The 21724-nt window shown below is 41.6% G+C and overlaps 1 protein-coding gene across 3 annotated transcripts in view; it reads right to left on the reverse strand.

Annotated features, from left to right (window-relative positions):
* Window positions 1-21724, reverse strand: part of mpripb (myosin phosphatase Rho interacting protein b) — a 401247-nt gene that overhangs the window by 205866 nt on the left and 173657 nt on the right. The gene's annotated exons all lie outside the window — the stretch shown is intronic.

The raw sequence follows: 21724 nt of genomic DNA on the forward strand, positions 1-21724 counted from the left end.
GAGGAGTTATTGTACAAATTAGTGAAGATGCAAAACCAGACCCAAGAGGCTATTGTGAGAAAAGAGTATTACAGTGTATACTGAAGACAATCCAGCATAAAAGAATTCTAAGCTATAATTCCAATCTCAGGAAGCTATGATTCGTTTCAGGTAAGAAATTAAAAAGTTAATAACTGAAGCAGGAACACAACCCTCTTCAAACGTACCAACTTCTATTTTTACAAGAGGAGGGTTGATGGTTGCGTGGCTAAACTGCTGGATGGTTGGCCGTTGAAATCTCAAGTAGGTTGCATGTCTTCATTTTAATAGGATTTTTATTTAACCTATTTTGGCTATGTTTCTTGGGCCTCAAGATACCTGACAGATGAAAGATGGCGAGAAGGACTGGATCCAACAATAAAGTACCTACACAACCATCTTCTGGGACAAGAGAAACAGAAGTGGTTTCTCCAGGCCCAATGTGCCAACCTGTGTACATCCACCTCACACTGTCAAGTCTCTCCCTGTTCCACCCCCCATCATTGACCCCTAGCTCTGGCACTCTATCCTGCTGTCATCAACTCTCCGTCCTGCCCCAATCAACTCTGCCCTGATCTCCAATCCACAACCCTAGCTCGGCACAATCTTCCAATCCCATATGATCACCCTCAAACCTCTCAACCAGTCTATACCCACCCCATTGCTTCCCCATCTCTTCACCTGTACCCCAAAATACACCAAATCCCTGATAGTTGCCTTTTCAGGAGTGTTCCCCACCCAACAGCCAGTCAAATCTGTCATTCAGGCTGGCCTCCACTCGAGAATCTATTCTGAAAAGATAGCAGGAAGGCCACAAACTGTTAAAACACAATGCATTCGGGGAGACCCAGACTGAAATACTTTGGTCAGTTTTGGTCCCTGGCATGGTGGTGACATAGAGGCACTGGAAAAAGTTAAAGAGAGGCCTGTTGGAATGACTCAGAGTTTAAACACCCTCAGCTATCATGATAGGGTCTTATTATATTAATTAAAACACCTTGGTCTATGTATTTTAAATGATGAATGCAGCAGGCAGCATCTGTGTGGACAAGCTATTCGAGTTGGATGCATTAGGAAAAATGAGAGGTCATGCAAAAAAAGCCACTCAAGCGCAAAAGTAGGTTGATGTCAGGCGGCTTTACTTTCGCAGATGGTTACTGAAGCTTGGAACTAAATATAGGTCATGTGGTGGGCGCAGACTGACTGCAACAGGTCAATAATCAGCTGGACAGGTTCTTTGTTGCTGTGTATAAAAGGTAGATGGAATGTTGGATGATTACCGAATGGCTACTGTGATCTACAGTGAGATGTCCAAGACATTTCTCTGCCAAAGGACAAGCCTGGGATTTAAAAAATCTACCTCATTGCTTTTTTTCAGGAGCTTATTTGACTGTTGGTGGGGTGAGGATGGAGCAGAAGGGGGTTTAGGATGCTTAGCTGCATTATTGCTGTTAAAGGTAATAAAGGTTGATGAACCTGCCAGTCTTTACCTGTCATTTCTTTTCTTACAGTTGTATCTCTGTCTTTCATTAAAGTTGCACAGTACAGTTAGCGTATAATAGGGTACAGGAAATCTAGCTACCTGAAAGCTGGACATTTTTATAATGTTCCATACATCAACGTTAACTGAGCAAAATTTTTAACTTGTGTAGACAATTTGGCTTAGTGCTGCATTGATGCGGTGTGGCTCCTACATGCTTTACCACTTAGTGTGGGATGGAGTGGTGCACTAAGAGCTTCCCTTGACCCCACCAAACCAGCCCACAGCCCAAAACGTCTAACCTGAAAACCAACACTATCCAAAATCCTCGGTCCTGAAGCTGCCAGATTTGAGGTGCTGTACCTGTATGTCCAATTTCTTAATTATTAAGCACTTTCCAAAAACACCTCACCCGAGAAATTATCAATTTTAATCCAATCACTTTTGTCACACCAAGTTTGCTGCATCTGTTCTTCTACAAAAAGAAGGATCAGCCACTTGGGTGTAGTGGACCCACACTAGTGGCTCGGATGAATTTACCATTACAGTCTGGTTTGGTATCAATTAATCAACAAGCCCTCATTTACCCAATTTTATCTCCTGCCCACTTCAACCTTGATGGTATCTAACTGCACCTTGGATCTCAGCCCTTCAGTTTTGGAGGCCAGAAAAATTTCAGTTCAATGTCTCAATAATTAGAGGGAATTACGTGATGTTTTTCTTTTCCTTCCAGCCTTAAGTTAGGCTATTTTGGGAAGTAGTTTAGAATTAGAGGGAATACTGCTGCCATGCAGATTTAATTATCAGATTATGTTACTGAATTACATTATGCAATTTCCTCTGTAATATCTATTATCCTATAGATTACTCAAAACTAATGAACAGAATAATCTATAACAAGAAATGGTGCATCATTTTAAATTGATGAATCAGGTCACCATTATATTTTCAAGCTGAGATAATAGCATTATTGTGTTTACACATTAGTGTTTAGTGGGGCATAATGTAATAATTTTGTTTCATTTAAGAAAAAATGTTCAGGCTTTTTGGACCCAACAATCTAAAATCAAACATAAAGAACATGATCAGCTGGAAAGCACACAAAAGTACATCAAAGAGAGCAATGGGTCACTTCTTCAATGAATCATCCGGTTTAAACAAATTACATGATCAGCCATATGACAAAGGACCCAGGTTCAGTCCCCAATCAATATGAAATTAGCAACTCTGGGGTGGTGATCAGAAAACTGGCATGGGTTACTGTTCCCTGACTATCTCTCAATTTGGTTTGATTTATTATTGTCACATGTATACAGTGTATACATTGTATACAGTGAAAAGTAGCATTTCATATAGACAAAGCATGCCGTTCATAGAGAAGGAAAGGTGGGTTCAGAATGTAGTGTTACAGTCATAGCTAGGGTGTAGCAAAATATCAACTTAATATAAGATAGGTCCATTCAAGATCCAGTGGTGACAAGATTTTGCTTCATATTGAGGCCTACAACAATCAAGTAACTCTAGTTCTCATTAAAGGATGGCTGCTCTGATGCATTATCAAAAGATGCCCATTCAATCATACTCCCAGCAAAGGATCAGCATCCGTCAACTATGGCAAGGTCTGCAAGATGTGACAGGCTGCAAGATGAAAGGCATGTAAAATCGCCGGCACCAAACCATCCCTCCCAAATGAGCTCAATGCATTTTATGCCCGTTTTGAGCAGGAGGTCAGCAAGAACATGCATTCCACCCTGGAAGCCTCGGATGAACCTATACCTGAGGTCACCATTGCAGACGTCAGAGCAAACTTCACGAAGGTCAACCCATGGAAAGCTACTGGCCCAGATGGGATACCTGGACGAGCACTCACATCCTGTGTGGACCAACTGGCGGGGGTCCTCACAGGCATCTTTAACCTCTCTTTACACCAACCTGAGGTTGTTATCTCTTTCAAGACAATGACCATCATCCCGGTACCAAAGAAAAGCCAGGCAGCGTGCCTTAACGACTATCGTCTGATGGCTCTTACATCCATCATTATGAAGTGTTTCGAAAGGTTAGCCATGGCACAAATCAATTCCGGCCTCCCAGATTGCATGGATCCACGACAGTCTGCAACAGGTCCACAGCAGATGCCATCTCCCTGGCCCTGCACCTCTGTCTTTGTAATCTGTAGTCCTATTTATAAAAATCTGTAGTCCTGTTTATTGACTACAGCTCAGCCTTCAACACCATTATTCTTATGCAACTCGCCTCCAAACTCTGTGGCCTGGGGCTTGGCTCCTCCCTGGATCCTGAACCTCTTAACCCACAGACCGCAATCAGTAAGGATAGGCAACACCACCACCTCCATGATCACCCTCAACACCTGTGCTCCAAAAGGCTGTGTCCTCAGTCCCTTACTATACTCCTTATACACCTATGACCGTGTGGCCAAATTTCCCTCCAGCTCGATTTTCAAGTTTGCTGATGACACCACCATAATGGGTCGGATCTCAAACAATGCGGAGACACAGTACAGGAAAGAGATAGAGAATCTGTGAACTGGTGCGATGACAATCTCTCCCTCAAATGTCAACAAAACGAAGGAGATAGTCATCGACTGCAGGAAGCATAGTGAAGGATATGCCCCTGTCTACATCAATGGGGGTGAAGTAGGAATGGTCAACAGCTTCAAGCTTTTAGGTGTTCAGATCACCAACAACCTGTCCTGGTCCCTTCATGCCAACACTATAGTTAAGAAAGCCCACCAACGCCTCTACTTTCTCAGAAGACTAAGGAAATTTGGCATGTCAGCTACAACTCTCGCCAACTTTTACAGATGCACCATAGAAAGCATTCTTTCTAGTTGTATCACAGTTTGATGTGGCTCCTGCTCTGTCCAAGACTGCAAGAAACTACAAAGGGTCGTGAATGAAGCCCATCCATCACTCAAACCAGCCTCCCACCCATTGACACAGTCTATACTTCCCGCTGCCTCGAAAAAGCAGCTAGCATAATCAAGCACCACTTTCTTCTATCAGGAAAAAGATACAAAAGTCTGTGGACACATACCAACCTTCTCAAGACCAGCTTCTTCCTTGCTGCCAGACTTTTGAATGGACCTTGTATTAAGTTGACCTTTCTCTACACCCTAGCAATTACTAACACTACATTCAGTATGTGGATGGCCCGACTAGAGAGGGGGCAAAACTTGGCCTCCTCTTGGGAAATAAGGAAGGGCAGGTGACAGAAGTGTTAGTGAGGGATCACTTTGGGACCAGTGACCATAATTCTATTAGTTTGAAGACAGCTATGTAGAATGATGGGTCTGGCCCAAAAGTTAAAATTCTAAATTGGGACAAGGCCAATTTTGATGGAATCAGACAGGAACTTTCAAAAGTTAATTGGGGGAGTCGGTGGGAAGGCAAAGGACATCTGGTAAGTGGCAGGCTTTCAAAAGTGTGTTAACCAGGGTTCAGGGTAAACACATTCCTCTTAGAGTGAAGGGCAAGGCTGGCAGAAGTAGGGAACCCTGGATGACTTGGGATATTGAGGCCCTGGTCAAGAAGAAGAAAGAGGCACATGACATGCACAGGCAGCTGGGATCAAGTAAATCCCCTGAAGAGTATAGGGGGTGTAGGGGTTGAGTTGAGAGAGAAATCAGGTGGGCAAAAAGGGGACACGAGATTGTTTTGGCAGATAAGGCAAAGGAGAATCCAAAGAGATTCTACAAATACACAAAGGGCAAAAGAGTAACAAGGGAGAGAGTAGGGCCTCTTAAGGATCAACAAGGTCATCTGTGTGCGGATCCACAAGAGATGGGTGAGATCCTAAATGAATATTTCTCATTAGTATTTACTATTGAGAAAAGCATGGATGTTAGGGAACTTGGGGAAATAAATTGTGATGTCTTGAGGAGTGTACATATTACAGAGGTGGTGGTGCTGGAAGTCTTAAAGCGCATCAAGGTAGATAAATCCCCGGGACCTGAAGAAGTGTATCCCAGGACATTGTGGGAGACAAGGGAGGAAATTGCCGGTCCCCTAGCCAAGATATTTGAATCATCGATAGTCACGGGTGAGGTGCCTGAAGATCGGAGAGTGGCAAATGTTGTGCCTTTGTTTAAAAGGGAAAAGCCTGGGAACTACAGGCCAGTGAGCCTCACATCTGTGGTGGGCAAGTTGTTGGAAGGTATTTTGAGAGACAGGATCTACAGGCATTTAGAGATGCAAGGACTGATTAGGGACAGTCAGCATGGCTTTGTGAGTGGAAAATCATGTCTCACAAATTTAATTGAGTTTTTTGAAGGGGTAACCAAGAAGGTAGATGAGGGCAGTGCAGTTGATGTTGTCTATGTGGACTTTAGCAAGGCCTTTGACAAGGTACCGCATGGTAGGTTGTTGCATAAGGTTAAATCTCACGGGATCCAGGGTGAGGTATCTAAATGGATACAAAATTGGCTTCTTGACAGAAGCCAGAGGGTGTCTGTAGAGGGTTGTTTTTCAAACTGGAGGCCTGTGACCAGCGGTGTGCCTCAGGGATCAGTGCTGGATCCACTGTTATTTGTCATTTATATTAATGATTTGGATGAGAATATAGGAGACATGGTAAGTAAGTTTGCAGATGACACCAAGATTAGTGGCATAGTGGACAGTGAAGAAAGTTATCTCCAATTGCAACGGGATCTTGATCAATTGGGCCAGTGGGCTGACGAATGGCAGATGGAGTTTAATTTAGACAAATGCGAGGTGATGCATTTTGGTAGATTGAACCAGGGCAGGGCTTACTCAGTTAATGGCAGGGCGTTGGGGAGAGTTACAGAACAAAGATCTAGGGGTACATGCTCATAGCTCCTTGAAAGTGGAGTCACAGGTGGACAGAGTGGTGAAGGCAGCATTCGGCATGCTTGGTTTCATCGGTCAGAACATTGAATACAGGAGTTGGGACGTCTTGTTGAAGTTGTACAAGACATTGGTAAGGCCACACTTGGAATACTGTGTGCAATTCTGGTCACCCTATTATAGAAAGGATATTATTAAACTAGAAAGAGTGCAGAAAAGATTTACTAGGATGCTACCAGAACTTGATGGTTTGAGTTATAAGGAGAGGCTGGATAGACTGGGACTTTTTTCTCTGGAGCGTAGGAGGCTGAGGGGTGAGCTTATAGAGGTCTATAAAATAATGAGGGGCATAGATAAGGTAGATAGTCAATATCTTTTCCCAAAGGTAGGGGAGTCTAAAACTAGAGGGCATAGGTTTAAGGTGAGAGGGGAGAGATACAAATGTCCAGAGGGGCAATTTTTTCACAGAGGGTGGTGAGTGTCTGGAACATGCTGCCAGAGGTAGTAGTAGAGGCGGGTACAATTTTGTCTTTTAAAAAGCATTTAGATAAGATGGGAAGAGAGGGATACGAGCCAAATGTGGGCAATTGGGATTAGTTTAGGGGTTTTAAAAAAAAGGGTGGCATGGACAAGTTGGGCTGAAGGACCTGTTTCCATGCTGTAAACCTCTAGGACTCTACACTCTGCACTCCTTTCCTTCTCTATGTATGCTATGCTTTGTCTGTATAGTGCGCAAGAAACAACACTTTTCACTGTATACTAATACATGTGACAATAACTAATCAAATCCTCTGGAGGCAGCAGGGGGACAGAAGAGGTAAAGAAACAGAAAATCAGCAAGACCAAAAAGGTGGACAATTCCTCTCTGACCCCCTCAAGCAATCAAACCCAGTTCAGACCATCAAATTGACCATGAAACATCAAATTACAAAATTTTTTTTGGAAATATACATCTTTGAATCCTTCTAAACATAAGCTAGCAAGATCATCAAATGCTTAGCCAAATATAACACTTACCAGTTATTTATATACTAGAATGAAAATTTATGCTAGCTGCCATGCAGTATTTCAAAATAGGTGATTCGAACACAATCAGAAACAAAAACTGGCCTATATTTCTTTTGATCACGCAAAAGTTTCACCTTCAAGCAATCTTGTGATTGCGCTGCCTCGTGATTTGTTAGAAATTACATCAGTTGCTAAGTACATAGACACCTATCCAGGAAGCCATTAAGTGTTGACCGGTTTCAAAAATACTTTAACAGCTCTGAATAAACATTTATGATACGTGAAAACAATGAGCTTGACAAAGACAGCTACGGGTAATGGGTATTTTTCATAACTCAATCTGCGAATAAAACTATCATGCCAACACTCGCAGAGATTCTGAAGCATAGAAACAGACCTTTGTCCTACTCATCTTCGTCAGTGTCTGTACTCCACAAGAGCCACCTCACATCATACTTCACATCATCCCATCGACATTTCCTTCAATTCCTTTCTCCCTCAGCTTCTCCTTGTTAATTGCTTCAACCACTCCATAAGACATCTGAATAAAGGTTTTCCCTGTTTTTTTTAAAAATTGGAATTACTTAAATGTATGGCCTTAGTTTTGGACACGGTTGTGAAAATGTCAATTTTCATGCTATGATTTAGGAGTGTAACTATAAGCAGGGATTGAAGTTTTTACATGCAAGATAACGCAAGTACCTGGTTTGGGAGGCTAGATCACCGGATGAAGGGGCAGCGCTCTGAAAGCTAGTGGCTTGTGCTACCAAATAAATCTGTTGGACTTTAACCTGGTGTTGTGAGACTTCTTACGGAGGCTAGTAAACAGACCTAAGTACTTGCAATTCAAAGGATAGCCTGTTTCTTCAATAAGGTCAAGAGCTGGACGTGAGAAAAGATTAAACAACAGGTAGCTGCTTTTTGAGTTTTAGTAGTGGCAAGATGTCTGCAGCTGTCTTCATAAGTCATTTAATATCATTTCCCAAAAAAAGGGAAGGTTTAAGAATGGGAGATAACGGGGGCGATCTTACCAAAACAATTCTAAGTTCGGGGGCGACACGGTGGCACAGAGGTTAGCACTGCTGTCTCAGCGCAGGGACCCAGGTTCCATTCCTGCCTCAGGTGACTGTGTGGAGTTTGCATGTTCTCTCCGTGCCTGTGTGGATTTCCTCCGGGTGCTCCGGTTTCCTCCCACACAGTCCAAAGATGTGCGGATTAGGTTGATTGGCCATGTTAAATTACCCTCGTGTCAGGGGGACTAGCAGGGTAAATAGGTGGGGTTGAGGGGGTGTGGCCTGGGTGGGATGATGGTCGGTGCAGACTCGATGGGCCAAATGGCCTCCTCTGCACTGTAGGGATTCTATGATTCAGAATTAGCATGAAAACGGGTTTCTGATCTGTTTTTCGGGCAAGTTCAAACCTGCTATCTTATGCACAGAAAAAATAGTCCTCAGAAACGGTTTCTCACTTGTAGCGGAAGGGGCTTAAATCACCTGAATGCTGGCTGAGAGCAGCAGAGGGCCCCATTGCGCATCCACAGGTCTCTAGCAGAAGAGGCCTGTCACTCAGCCTCTGCTGTTCTCAGCAAGCCTCCCTGACTAAACAGAGTACCCTGGTGGTCTATGATTTGTCTTCCCCCACCCCCCACCACCACCACCACCACCAACTGTCCCCACCACGGTCTGCCCCCAACCCCCGAATAGGCCGTACTCCACCTCAAGCCCCACCCCCTTGCACTGCCCAATGCCTGGTGGGCAGTGCTAGGCTGGCAGTGCGCAAGGGACATTCCCCCCCCCCCCCCCCCAAACTTTGGGTGGGGGGGGGGGGGGGTGCTCAATGGCCTCTGGTTCTACCGGCAGGACCATCACGACTGGTTCCCTTTGCTGGGGACCAGCTATGATTCTCGCCAGAGAAAACCTCTCCTGGCGAGGCCACAGAAGCAAGTAAGCCCGGATGATATTGTCCCGGGCTCATTAATTCAATTCTAAATAGATATAAATCATGCCAGAAATGCGTGCACAGCTGATCGCACCAGATACCTGGTGCCGATAAGATCGCGAGGGGCAAGAAAATTGGGCATGAAACTGATTTCTTAGCTCTTGCACAACCTTGCCCTGCCCATCGGTCGGTGGGCTGCAATGTTAAGATCACCCTCCAGTGAGTTTGGAATTTCCATTGGGTTTCCCCCAAGGGTGCCACATTGCCAGGGAGATAGATAAACTAAAAATAGCCTCCCTGCAATCTATGTATTTTCTCACAGAAACAGAGTTGAAACCTGGGAGCAGCTTTGAGAAACTGAGAAAGAGGAATTCCCAAAAGTTGTAGACCAGAAGCAGAGAGCTATCAGAGACCAAGGGCATTTTCTGAGTTGAAATCACTGAGCAAGAAAGCAATGAGACCCATGCTTGAACTGGGCTATCATGAGTGCTTAAGGACAATTGAAGGGTCATCTAGCTGGATGATGGGTGAGGACCAAAGGATATATTTTTTTATTATTCGTACATGGAATGTGGGTGTCATTGGCTGGACCAGCATTTACTGTCCAGCCCCGAGGACATTTGAGAGTCAACTAACTTGTTGTGGATCTGGAGTCACATGTAGGCCAGACCAGATAAGGATGGCAGATTTCCTTCCCTAAAGGACATTAATGAACCAATTGGATTTTTACAACAATCGACAATGGTTTGTTGGTCATCATTGATCTTTTAATTCCAGATTTCTTTATTAAATTCAATTCCTACCATCTGGGATTCGAACCTCGGTCCTCAGAGCATTACCCTGGATTTCTGCATTACTAGTCCAGTGACAATACCACAACGCCACTGCCTCCCCCTCATACCACAGAGAACAGTAGGAAAATTGAAAAGCATCAAAATGAATTCCTGAGAGCTGTAGCATAGCTTGGTTTGGTCACAAGTGAAGGAACACCCGAGATCCCGTTAAGTATAAGGGAACCCTTGGGTAAAGTAACAGTACAGCAGGAAGTGGTCTACTGTGATTTTCAAGTCTAAAATCTAAGTGTTTATAAAATATATTGTATTAAGCTCATAGTACATGCTCTAACTCTTGTAAGCTTTGTGAAATCTTGTAGCATAATTCTCAGTTAATAACTGGGAGTTTGAATTTCTTTTAAAACGTTGCTAGTCTCCAAGATCTTTTTAAAAAAAAGACTGGGGTTCAATCAAGTTTTAAATCCACACCATATTAGGATTTGCTAAATTTAAGCAGACAAGATTTCACAGCGTGTATTTATTTATTATTAAAGTTGAAATGGCTTTATCAATTGCTGGAGCTTTCCTGGAGGGAAATTCCATCTCAGGGTGCCTTACAACAATTAACAAAGATTAAATTAAAAGAAAGAGCAGACAAGCCGAAGATTTAGAGTTAAAAGTAGGCACTACAAAAGCAGAAATAGTTGAAGTATCGGCTCAATATTTGAAACTTGAGGAAAAGATTTATTCAGATAACACTCCAGTTGAATTGACTAGGATTCAATTGCAAATATAGTTAAGTTGAATTAAAATTTGAAAGGGAAGAGAAAGAGTTAAATAAATGGAAATATGAAAACTAGAATTAAGAGTTCCAAAGAGCACAAGAAATAAAAGCCCTCGAGTTTCAAATTTTAAAAAAAGTAGCAAGGAACTTTAAACTGGATAGAGAAAGACTTCATTTACAGGGACAGGGAATAACTGGCAGATTGGACAATGATTTCAATTCATCTCTGGATTCTGATTCAGCGAAGACTATTCACCCAGCACCCAAATTCAGTAAGGAATTAGAAAAATATTTTATCTCCTTTAAGAAAATTGTTATTGTTATTAAGTTGGCTTGGCCACAAGATAACTGCATCATTGTTTTACAAGTTTTAGTAGGAAAATCACTAGATGTTCAAGCAAGCCTTTTAGACAATTTTCTGATTATGAAACCGTTAAGGCTGTGGTGCTCAACACATCAGCTAATTCCAGAAGCTTTGTAGATTAAAAGTTTGGAATCTGTGGAAAAGACAGAATCGAATGATTGTAGAATTTGCTCGGGAAAAAAAAGGTTTTTCCTGTTGGTATCATTCAATGAAAATTGGATAGAATTTTGAAAATGTAAGAGAAAGGTTGTTAATAGAGGAAATTTAAATTATAGTATTCCAGTTGACTTTAGAATATACTTAGTCACTTCTTGGACTATATTTTACTGAATTTACTTCTCCACACCTTCATATGCGCTCCTTATCGAAGCTTTCTGTACGAGCAATAGTAGAGTTAAACTCTGATTAATCTAGTCAATCTATTCAGTAAAAAGTCTCCATTTGCAAACCCACACACAGAGACTGGAGAGCTAGTGACCAAGACTAATTATAGTGGTGGGGTGGCAGAAATGAAACAGCTGATGCTCCCTAAGGTGTTCAAAAAGACAATGTAGAGTACAAATTAATGGAAGAAACCAACATGTACCCATCATCATGAAGTCAGACATTTCAAAGCAGGTTATTGGAAGGTTAAAACCAAAAGCTATAGGTTGGCTAATGTTTTTCCAGAAAATACTACATCAGGGAGGGAGGCTTGAGAAACCAATAACTTCAAACACATTTACCATGAGTTTAAATATTTTCCAAGGAAAATTGTTCAACATAAAATAATCAGCAACAGTGATTTAAAAATTACTGCAGTCTTAATGTCATGAGATGAATTTCTATGGAAATATGAACCACTTCACTCACTCCCCCCTCCACCACAAAGGACATGTTGATTTTTGCTTCCTTATGTGTTTATTTGAAGTTTACTGTAATCGAGTATAAACCCAGTATATTTTTTCAGAAGTCAAAATACATTACAACTCAAACCCCATTACATATTTTGTTTCTAAAATTACTGGTCGGAATTGTAAAAATGTTAATATATTCACACCAGAGAACATCCATCTTATCTCAGAAAAGCAGCTGTAACCAGCATTCAAATAAACCTTCCATTTAAGGCATGTTCCAGAAAGTTCCTCTGTGAAAAGTAAATAAAGATTTTTCAAAAGCAGCATTTTAGGAGCTTATATATAAAACTTTTAGGGGGAAAGAGTAATAAATAAACACACTTGTAATTGTGACCATCAGAAACCAATGTCTCTTTTGATTTGCTTTGTGCACAAATATGGCAGTGGAATCTATTTGGACAGCTCAAGTTCAGTCTTCCAGATAAGGAGTGAATGATACCAACAACCTCCAGTCCCAGCGAGAAAGGCTGATTTTTCTTTTGCAAAAATACTGGCAAGCTCACATACAGGTTGAAATGCTAACGTCAACTTAAAACATCGATAGTGGGTGTATGTATAAATGTGTGGCCAACTAGATTAGTCAGAGTTTAACTCTATTATTGCTCGTACAGAAAGCTTTGATAAGGAGCGCATATGCAGGTGTGGAGAAGTAAATTCAGTAAAATATAGTCATAAAAGACAAAAGAAATTCTTCAATATCCCAGCCTACACCTCCATACCCAAAATCTTAGCCTTCTCTCCCAGTCTAACTTCTACATCCTACACATCATTTAGAACTGAAAAATCCCATTGCTGAATCTAGAATATTTGACAGTTTGTTGAGTTACTTGTTAGTAACCCAGATGAGCAGTTTGAAAACATTAAAACGAAAGATATATTTCAACAGTTTATGCACGCACCTCCATTCATTCACATTATTCTGCATAATCTTTTTTTTCCTCCCCAGCATCACCTCAAAAGGTTGATCAAATCAGTTTAAAGTTGATACTCCCTCTACACCAGAACCATAAATGAAAATGCATGAGCACGGAAACTGCTTTCTTGACACTTACCATCATCATAAGAAGGCTGTAATGTGTACAGTATGGTTTAATTTTTATTGGAAAGTTTAGGTAGCTACTTTATAGCAAAGGCATTTTTTTAATCCCTCCAGACATATGTCAATTAGAGATAATATAGCCAGCAGCCTTACCATCAAATTATCACTTTATAAAATTCTAGTTAGAATGCAAAATCTCTATGTATTTCTGACAGACTCAAAAGTAAAATATAGAATTGTATTTAGAAAAATACACTTGTATGGAAGAGTGAATGGAGGTCCCAATCTTCCAAGGCTTCACAAACTTCAGTACCATATTTTCCTTGAATCATTTTTTTTTCATCTGAGATTGTCATGTTGTAAACGCAAGATCAGCTATAAACTTGGCAAGCAGATTTTAACTAAAAAAGGTTGCAAAAATAAAACATGAATACTGCAACCCGAGGGCCAAATTCATTATCCCAATAACAAAAACAAATTTAAATTTGACCTTAGAATAGTTTCACCATAACGATTTCTGAGAAATAAAAATTATATTGACTGCAAACAGAGTTAAAAAGACAACAGCCAAACTAAGCCATGGAGGGCAAGAACAGCTGTGTGGTTATCTCTTCCATTTTGGGATAATAAATGCACAACTTCAAACTAAGAGTTCAGGTTAATTTATGTTCAACCCCAGATTACATAAAAATACAAATGATCTACAAGTTATTTACGATAAAATTGCACTTTGCAGGAACACAGAGATAATCATCCATCAGGGGAACAAGGCTCGTGGTAGCACACATAGAAGCCAGAATTATTACTGCAAAAATTCACAATTGGTCTATAGAGATTTTACAATCCTGATGTAAAACTACAATTGCTATACACAGTCAGTCAAAGCAGCAATCATAGGTATTTAAACTGGAGGGTTAAACAATGGATATTCAGTTACTATCACAGTAGGCTTTGTGAACAACCAATTACCCATAACATACTTGGACATTTAAATTACAGAAACATGTCCCAAAAATTCCACTAAAGAATGTGAACGTTAAAGGTTGGCTTTCCAAGAGATTTTTCATTATAGGCACTTAGTCTTGTCTCATCCATATAAAACTGTCAAACCCACGCAAGTAAAGATAATTACTTGCCAAAATATTTTACAGGAAAATGCCCAAAAGCCACAATTGAGCTGAACCTGGAGTGTCGATTTTATATTCATTGGAGTTTAGAAGAGTGAGGGGGGATCTCATAGAAGCTAAAACTTCTAACAGGATTAGAGAGTGTAGATTCACAAAGAATGTTCCCAATGGTGGGGGAGTCCAGAACTGGAGGTCATAGTTTGAGTATAAGAGGTAAACTTTTTAGGACTGAGGTGAGGAGAGATTTCTTCACCCAGAGTGTGGTGAATCTGTGGAATTCACCATCAGAGAAAGTAGTTGAGGCCAAATCATTGTGATTTCAAGAAGAAATTACATAAAGCTCTTGGGGCTAAAAGGATCCAGGGATATGGAGGCAAGGCGGGATCAGGATAGTGAATATGATCAATCATGATCAAAATAAATGGCGGAGCAGACTCAAAGGGCCTACTCCTGCTTCTATTTTCAAAAGCTATCGACGTCTACGTACTACTCTGCTCCATTTTATAATGTTCTATTTTGTTTTACTAAGAAGGTCCCAAGGTTTGGGATTGCTCCATCTTCCTGGCCCGGTTTTGCCAGCGTGATCAGCTTCACCCTCAAAAAGGGCATGAAGCAGATTTAAATATTAACGTCATCATTAACATGACATTTGACATTAACACATCCGCCCCAGCCATTTCCAGCCTCTTGGATGTTTCCCCCTTGTCAGCGAGAGGTTTCACCGACGCAAATCAGTCATGGTCCCCATCCAACAGGGGGAGGGCAGCACTGGGACGGCCCATGTACTGGCACGAATCTCCCAACTGCCAAAAAAATTGACAGAGTGTGGGGAAGGTTGCACAGGGCAGCTCACTGAAAAAACCAGAGTGAAACACAGGTTTTCAGACTTTTTGGACACACAATTTCTTTGAGAAGATCGTCCCCCTTTATGTAGTTAAGCCCAAGAAGGATTCTTTTTAGCATTATGTACAACAATTATGAAAGGGTTAATAATCACAAGCTAAGAAAGAAACCACAGGTCTGCATTAAAGCTGACTGAGATGAGCATCAAGCACTAGTTACAAGGGAGAAAACCATAGAATATAGGTCTGTTCATCTGACAATGGCCCTTAGTTTGAAAGAATCATAAAATCAGACATCTAGACATGGGAGGTAATTGGTACCTACAAATCCAGACATAAGCTGGGATGTCAAGGATAACTTGCAACCATAGTCAGCTAACGTGATCAAATATTCACACTGATGTTATAATTAAGCAGGCATGCAACAGTGGTGATTGGTTTTAATATTTGTCTCTTATGCATGATGTAACCCAATCAACAGAATCATAGAATGGTGGTGGACAATTAAAAAACTCGCTGGAAGAGGAGGCTCCACAAATATCCCCATCCTCAAAACGATGGAGGAGCCCAGCACATTAGTGCAAAAGATAAGGCTGAAGCATTCACAGCAATCTTCAGCCAGAAGTGCCAAGTGGATGATCCACCTCTGCCTACAAACCAGCCAATTACCACCCCTTCAGTCTACGCTCAATCAGTAAAGTGATGGAAGGAGTCAAAGTGCTATCAAGCATCACCTGCACAGCAGTAACCTGCTCAATGGTGTCCAGTTTGGGTTTTGCCAATGTCATTCAGCTCCTGACCTCATTACAGCCTTGGTTCAAACATGGACAAAGCAGCTGAATTCCAGAGGCGAGGTGAGAGTGACAGCCATTGACATCGACCGAGTGTGGCCTCAAGGAGCCCTAGCAAAACTGGAATCATTGGGCATCAGGGGCAAACTTCCCACTGTTTGGAGTCATACCAAGTGGGGTTGTTTGTCAATGATTGCACAATGTTCAGCACTATTTGCAACTCATGATACTGAGGCAGTCCATGTTCAAATGCAACAAGATCTGGACAATATCCAGGCTTGGACTGACAAGTGGCAAGTAACATTCATGCCACACAAATGCCAGACATTGACCATCACCAATAAGAGACACTCTAACCACTGCCCCTTGACATTCAATGGTGTTACCACCACTGAATCCCCCACTGTCAATATCCTTGCGATTACCATTGACCAGAAACTGAACTGGACTCACCACATAAACAGTGGCTAAAAGAGGTCAGAGGCTAGGAATACTGAAGCGAGTAACTCACCTCCTGACTCCCCAAAGCCTGTCGCCCATCTACAAGACACAAGTCAGGAATGTGATGGAATACTTCCCACTTGCCTGGATGGGTGCAGCTCCATCACTCAAGAAGCTTGACACCATCCAGGACAAAGCAGCCTGCTTGATTGGCACCACATCCACTGACTCCAACATGCTCAATAGCAGCAGTGTGTACAAGATGCACTGCAGCAGTTCAAAGAGCCTTACACAGCATCTTCCAAACCCACGACCATTTCAATCTAGAAGGACAAGGACAGCAGATACATGGGAACATCATCACCTTCAACGCCATTGTGGGTCAACCCACAGCACGTGGACTGCAGCGTTTCAAGAAGGCAGCTCACCACCACCTTCAAGGGCAACCAGGGATAGGCAATAAATGCTGGCCAGCCAGCGATGCCCATGTCCCATGAATGAATAAATAAATCCCTACTGTGCAGAAGGAGGACATTTGGCCCATCGAGCCTGCACTGACAACAATCTCAACCAGGCCCTATCCACATATCCCTATGTATTTACCCTGCTAATCCCCCAATACTAAAGGGTCAATTTATCATGTCCAATCAACCTAATCCACACAGCTTTGAAGCATGGGGGAAATTAGTGCACCTGGAGGAAACCCACGCAGACACGGGGAGAACATGCAAACTCTGCACAGTCACCTGAGGCTGCAATTAAACCCAAGTCCCTGGCATTGTGAGACAGCAGTGCTAACCACTGTGCCACCGTACCATCTGAGGCAACTCCTCTACCTTTTTTGGTATATGTTAATTACTTGTAATGGAATCTGAAACTATATCCTTCCGCAATATATCCTTCCGCAAATAAGGGGACCAATACTGCACACAGTATTCCATTGGTGAGGCCGCAGCTGGAATACTGTGTGCAGTATTGGTCCCCTTATTTGTGGAAGGATATATTGGCCTTGGAGGGAGTGTAGAGAAGGTTCACCAGGTTGATACCAGAGATGAGTGGTGTTGATTATGAGGAGAGACTGAGCAGATTGGGTTTGTATTTGTTGGAATTTAGAAGGCTGAGGGGGGATCTTATAGAGGCCTATAAGATAATGAAGGGGCTGGATAGGGTAGAGATGGAGAGATTCTTTCCACTTCGAAAGGAAACTAGAACTGGAGGGCACAGCCTCAAAATAAAGGGGGGTCAGTTTAGGACTGAGTTGAGGAGGAACTTCTTCTCTCAGAGGGTGATGAATCTCTGGAATTCTCTGCCCACTGAAGTGGTGGAGGCTACCTCGTTGAATATGTTTAAATCATGGATAGATGGATTCCTGATTGGTAAGGGAATTAGGGGTTATAGGGATCAGGCGGGTAAGTGGAACTGATCCACTTCAGATCAGCCATGATCTTATTGAATGGCGGGGTAGGCTCGAGGGGCTAGATGGCCTACTCCTGCTTCTATTTCTTATGTTCTTATCTGCTTGCGTAATCCTGAATATTGGACTCTAGCTGGCCACTAGCTGGCTTCCAGGGTTTTTACTGTAGCTCGCTTGTTAATCATCTGTGTGAAAACTCTGACTTTGTCTGGCTATTTAAAGGGAACAAAGTTGTCATAGGTTGAACACCAAAAAGCCCCACAACAAATGATAACAGAGATAACTTCAAGGTGCACTTAAGTCAATTATTGGATTGCTATTGACATTTAGAATTCTCTAAAAGTGGGAGCAGGAAACAGGAAAGGACAAGAAACAAAGTCTATATTGACAAGAAATCTTAAAATAAATAACTTCACATTCAAAGACTGCACCAGAAGGCCACAATTACAACCAATTTGCACAATGACAAATAGAAATCGGCTGCTGTCAGTGGTGGTGGAGGCAAACTCAATAGGGTCTTTTAAGAGACTCCTGAATGAGTACATGGGACTTAATAGGATGGAGGGTTAAAGGTAGGCCTAAAAAGGTAGGGATATGTTCGGCACAACTTGTGGGGCCAAAGGGCCTGTTTTGTGCTGTAGTTTTCTATGTTTCTAAATAAATACGCGAGCTCTAGGAATATGAGAATCATGTAACAATATAAATTATATAATAAGAGTTTAGATAAATGACTACAGTGAGCAACTAGAAATCTATAAGTTGTGGCAATATTACAGGATACACCATTGAGTAAATGCACTGACCACAACTCGGTAGCAATCATCATGCTCAATAATACTTCGAGTGTTATCAGGTAGCAGGGAAAAGGGGGCAAATAAAAGGGTTTAACTTCTTCTCTGTAGCATTGTAAGCACGTCTTTTATCATATTTGCAATAAAATTCTGTCTACATTATATAAGTAAACAAATTTAACATGCCAGTGATCTTCAACCTTTTTTTGGTTAAGGAATCAGATATGCTGTGAAATTCTGTGGAACCCCAACATTTTGTTCCTTCCACACTTGCGTGTGCACGTACATATAATACACAAATAATGGAGCACGATAAAAGTAAAATACTATTAAACAAACACGCATTACATATGTAATATGAAAAAAGTAAAACATCGAATGGGTGAAAATGCAAAAGATTTTCATGATTATTTTTCATTACATCAAAGATCTTGAAATATTTAGTAGAGTTTTCAAATGACCTGAAAATTCCTGGGAGCCCTGGTTGAAAAACTGCACATCAACCACTCAAAGGTAACACAATAAAATGAAAACAATTTTAAAATATTTTTTTTAAAAAAGGAATCTGCCTCCTAAAGGATAATCTACAAGGTTGTGTTTGTTGACACCACAACCATAGAGCATGCATCCCTGCACACATGCAAATAAATGGTTGACACTGCTACCCTTTTAGCCTCAGGGACCTGTGCTTAAATGCCCCAGATTGACGGATGATGGGTGAAAGTTTTTTTCCGCCAGCTACTGTGATTCAATGGCAACAAGAATGGGGCCATGTTTACTCAGCTCCTAATGCAAATTTTTCATGGGTTATTTGAATTTAAATAGCATGTTGTTACACCATTAAAACATGTCAAAGTGCTGCATACAATTATTTTTGAAATTCAGTGCCTATTGTTACATGGCAAGCAACCATGTAGACTTTCTTCAAAACACTGTGCTTAAATAGCAATGAGCTGATTTTGATGTCCTTTGTTTTTGGGCGATTCCAACAAACTGCAGGAATAAAGTCTAGCGTCTGGGAAAATCAAATGTCTAGTGCACACAGCAAACCGTGGAATAATTGTAGCTAGGCAGAAATGGTCACATTTTCCTACTATAAATGCCCAGGATGCAACGTTGCATCATTTCGTTTCTACCTGAAGTAAAAATAGAACTAAATAGCTAGGAATATTCTTGATTCCTAAAATCTTACCCCTTGAAATTTGAGGTGATCTTTGAATGGAATTGCTGCATGGAATGAATGAAGGAACAACATGCTGCCTACACAGCAGCCTTGGTGGCGACCATCAAGACAGACCTGTTAAAGGCATTACTGTGTGTAACAGTCAAATCTAGACAGTAATGCTCAATAAACATTTGAGGATTACTTGACATGACTGTCCTGCAATTACCATCAATCAGGACCAGCAGCTGTGGAATGACCTTTAAGCAGCCCCTGGGCTTTTCCTTGCATGATGGTAGTAGTGCAATATGCACTTAACTATCGATTTAGTGTGGTTTCGGTCTTTTGAGAACTTACAACAAAGTAGGAGACAATTTTTGAAGCTGTTTTATTCACAATAACAACTTAGAATTCTAAATACCCTGGGCGGCACGGTAGCACAGTGGTTAGCACTGCTGCTTCACAGCTCCAGGGTCCCGGGTTCGATTCCCGACTCGGGTCACTGTCTGTGTGGAGTTTGCACATTCTCCTCGTGTCTGCGTGGGTTTCCTCCGGGTGCTCCGGTTTCCTCCCACAGTCCAAAGATGTGCGAGTTAGGTTAATTGGCCAGGTTTAAAAAATTGCCCCTTAGAGTCCTGGGATGCGTAGGTTAGAGGGATTAGTGGGTAAAATATGTGGGGGTAGGGCCTGGATGGGATTGTGGTCGGTGCAGACTCGATGGGCCGAATGGCCTCCTTCTGCACTGTAGGGTTTCTATGATTCTTTCTATGGTAGCAAAAATGGTACTCTCAATTAGTAATGGCAATCAAAGAATGGTACAAAACAATTTTGTTATCTAAAAGATATTTTTGGTAGAAATTTCCAAAGTACCTAAGGATATTGGTACAGTAGCAGTGGTTAGCACTGCTGCCTTACAGCACCAGGAACCCGGGTTCGATTCCCGGTTTGGGTCACTGTCTGTGCAGAGTTTGCACATTCTCCCTGTGTCTGCATGGATTTCTTCCGGGTGCTCCAGTTTCCTCCTACAGTCTGAAAGACGTGCTGGTTAGGTGCATTGGCTACGCTAAATTCTCCCTCAGTGTACCCGAACAGTGCCGGAGTGTGGCAACTGGGGATTTTCATAGTAACTTCATTGCAGTATTAATGTAAGCCTAGTTGTGACACTAATAAATAAAAACTATTTGGTCAGAATATCAGTTCAAACATGGCTGATCCACTGTAATGTCTAAGATTCACTAAATTAGTGAGCCAAAGCCAATACAAAATATTATGACAACATATTCAAAGAAATTTGAACAGTGGACACATTAACTTGTACAGAACCATATTAAACGAGACACTAACAAGTGATCCCTTAATGAACCAAATGTAAATGGGAAATATAAACTAAAATAAGTAAAATTGCCATTCTTCCAGATGACGTTAGGGTGTGACTGGTGATGATTTAACCTGAGGATCACCACACCTTAGGTGAGGGGCAAGTTTGAGAAGGCAGGGCCTTTTAAAATACTTGTACAATGAATGTGAAGAAGCTTTTAAAATTTCAAACAATAATTGGAAACATTTCATGACATCATAAGATGAGGCATGGGGAAAAAGCCTGTACCAAGTAGAACACCTTTGCACAAACATGTTCCATTGTGTTTAAGCCTTATTTAGTGAGAACCATGTTTGAATTAAAGATATATACTGTTTATCTAATAGTCATCATCTATTACTAGACATGCTTTCAACAGGAACAATGTAATATTTGTTCACTTATCCACCACCCCTATAGAGAGAGGAGCTTTTTCCTGCAAGGCAGTGAAATCCTGTTATTTCTCATAGCAGGCTGCCAATAGAACCACAGTTTGCCAGGACTACAAAGACAAGTTAATTCTTACTCTGTCTACGTGTCATTTGTATTATTCTTGCACTCAGCTAAACCAAGGAAACTCGCACAGAAAGCTTTACAGTGGGGGGGAAACTCCGCCCACCTCTAAACGACATCATGTGTAATATTTGCAATTAGATCTGCAAATCAAAATTGGGTT

Source organism: Mustelus asterias, chromosome 12 (assembly GCF_964213995.1).
Source record: "Mustelus asterias chromosome 12, sMusAst1.hap1.1, whole genome shotgun sequence".
In the NCBI taxonomy this organism is placed as follows: domain Eukaryota; kingdom Metazoa; phylum Chordata; class Chondrichthyes; order Carcharhiniformes; family Triakidae; genus Mustelus; species Mustelus asterias.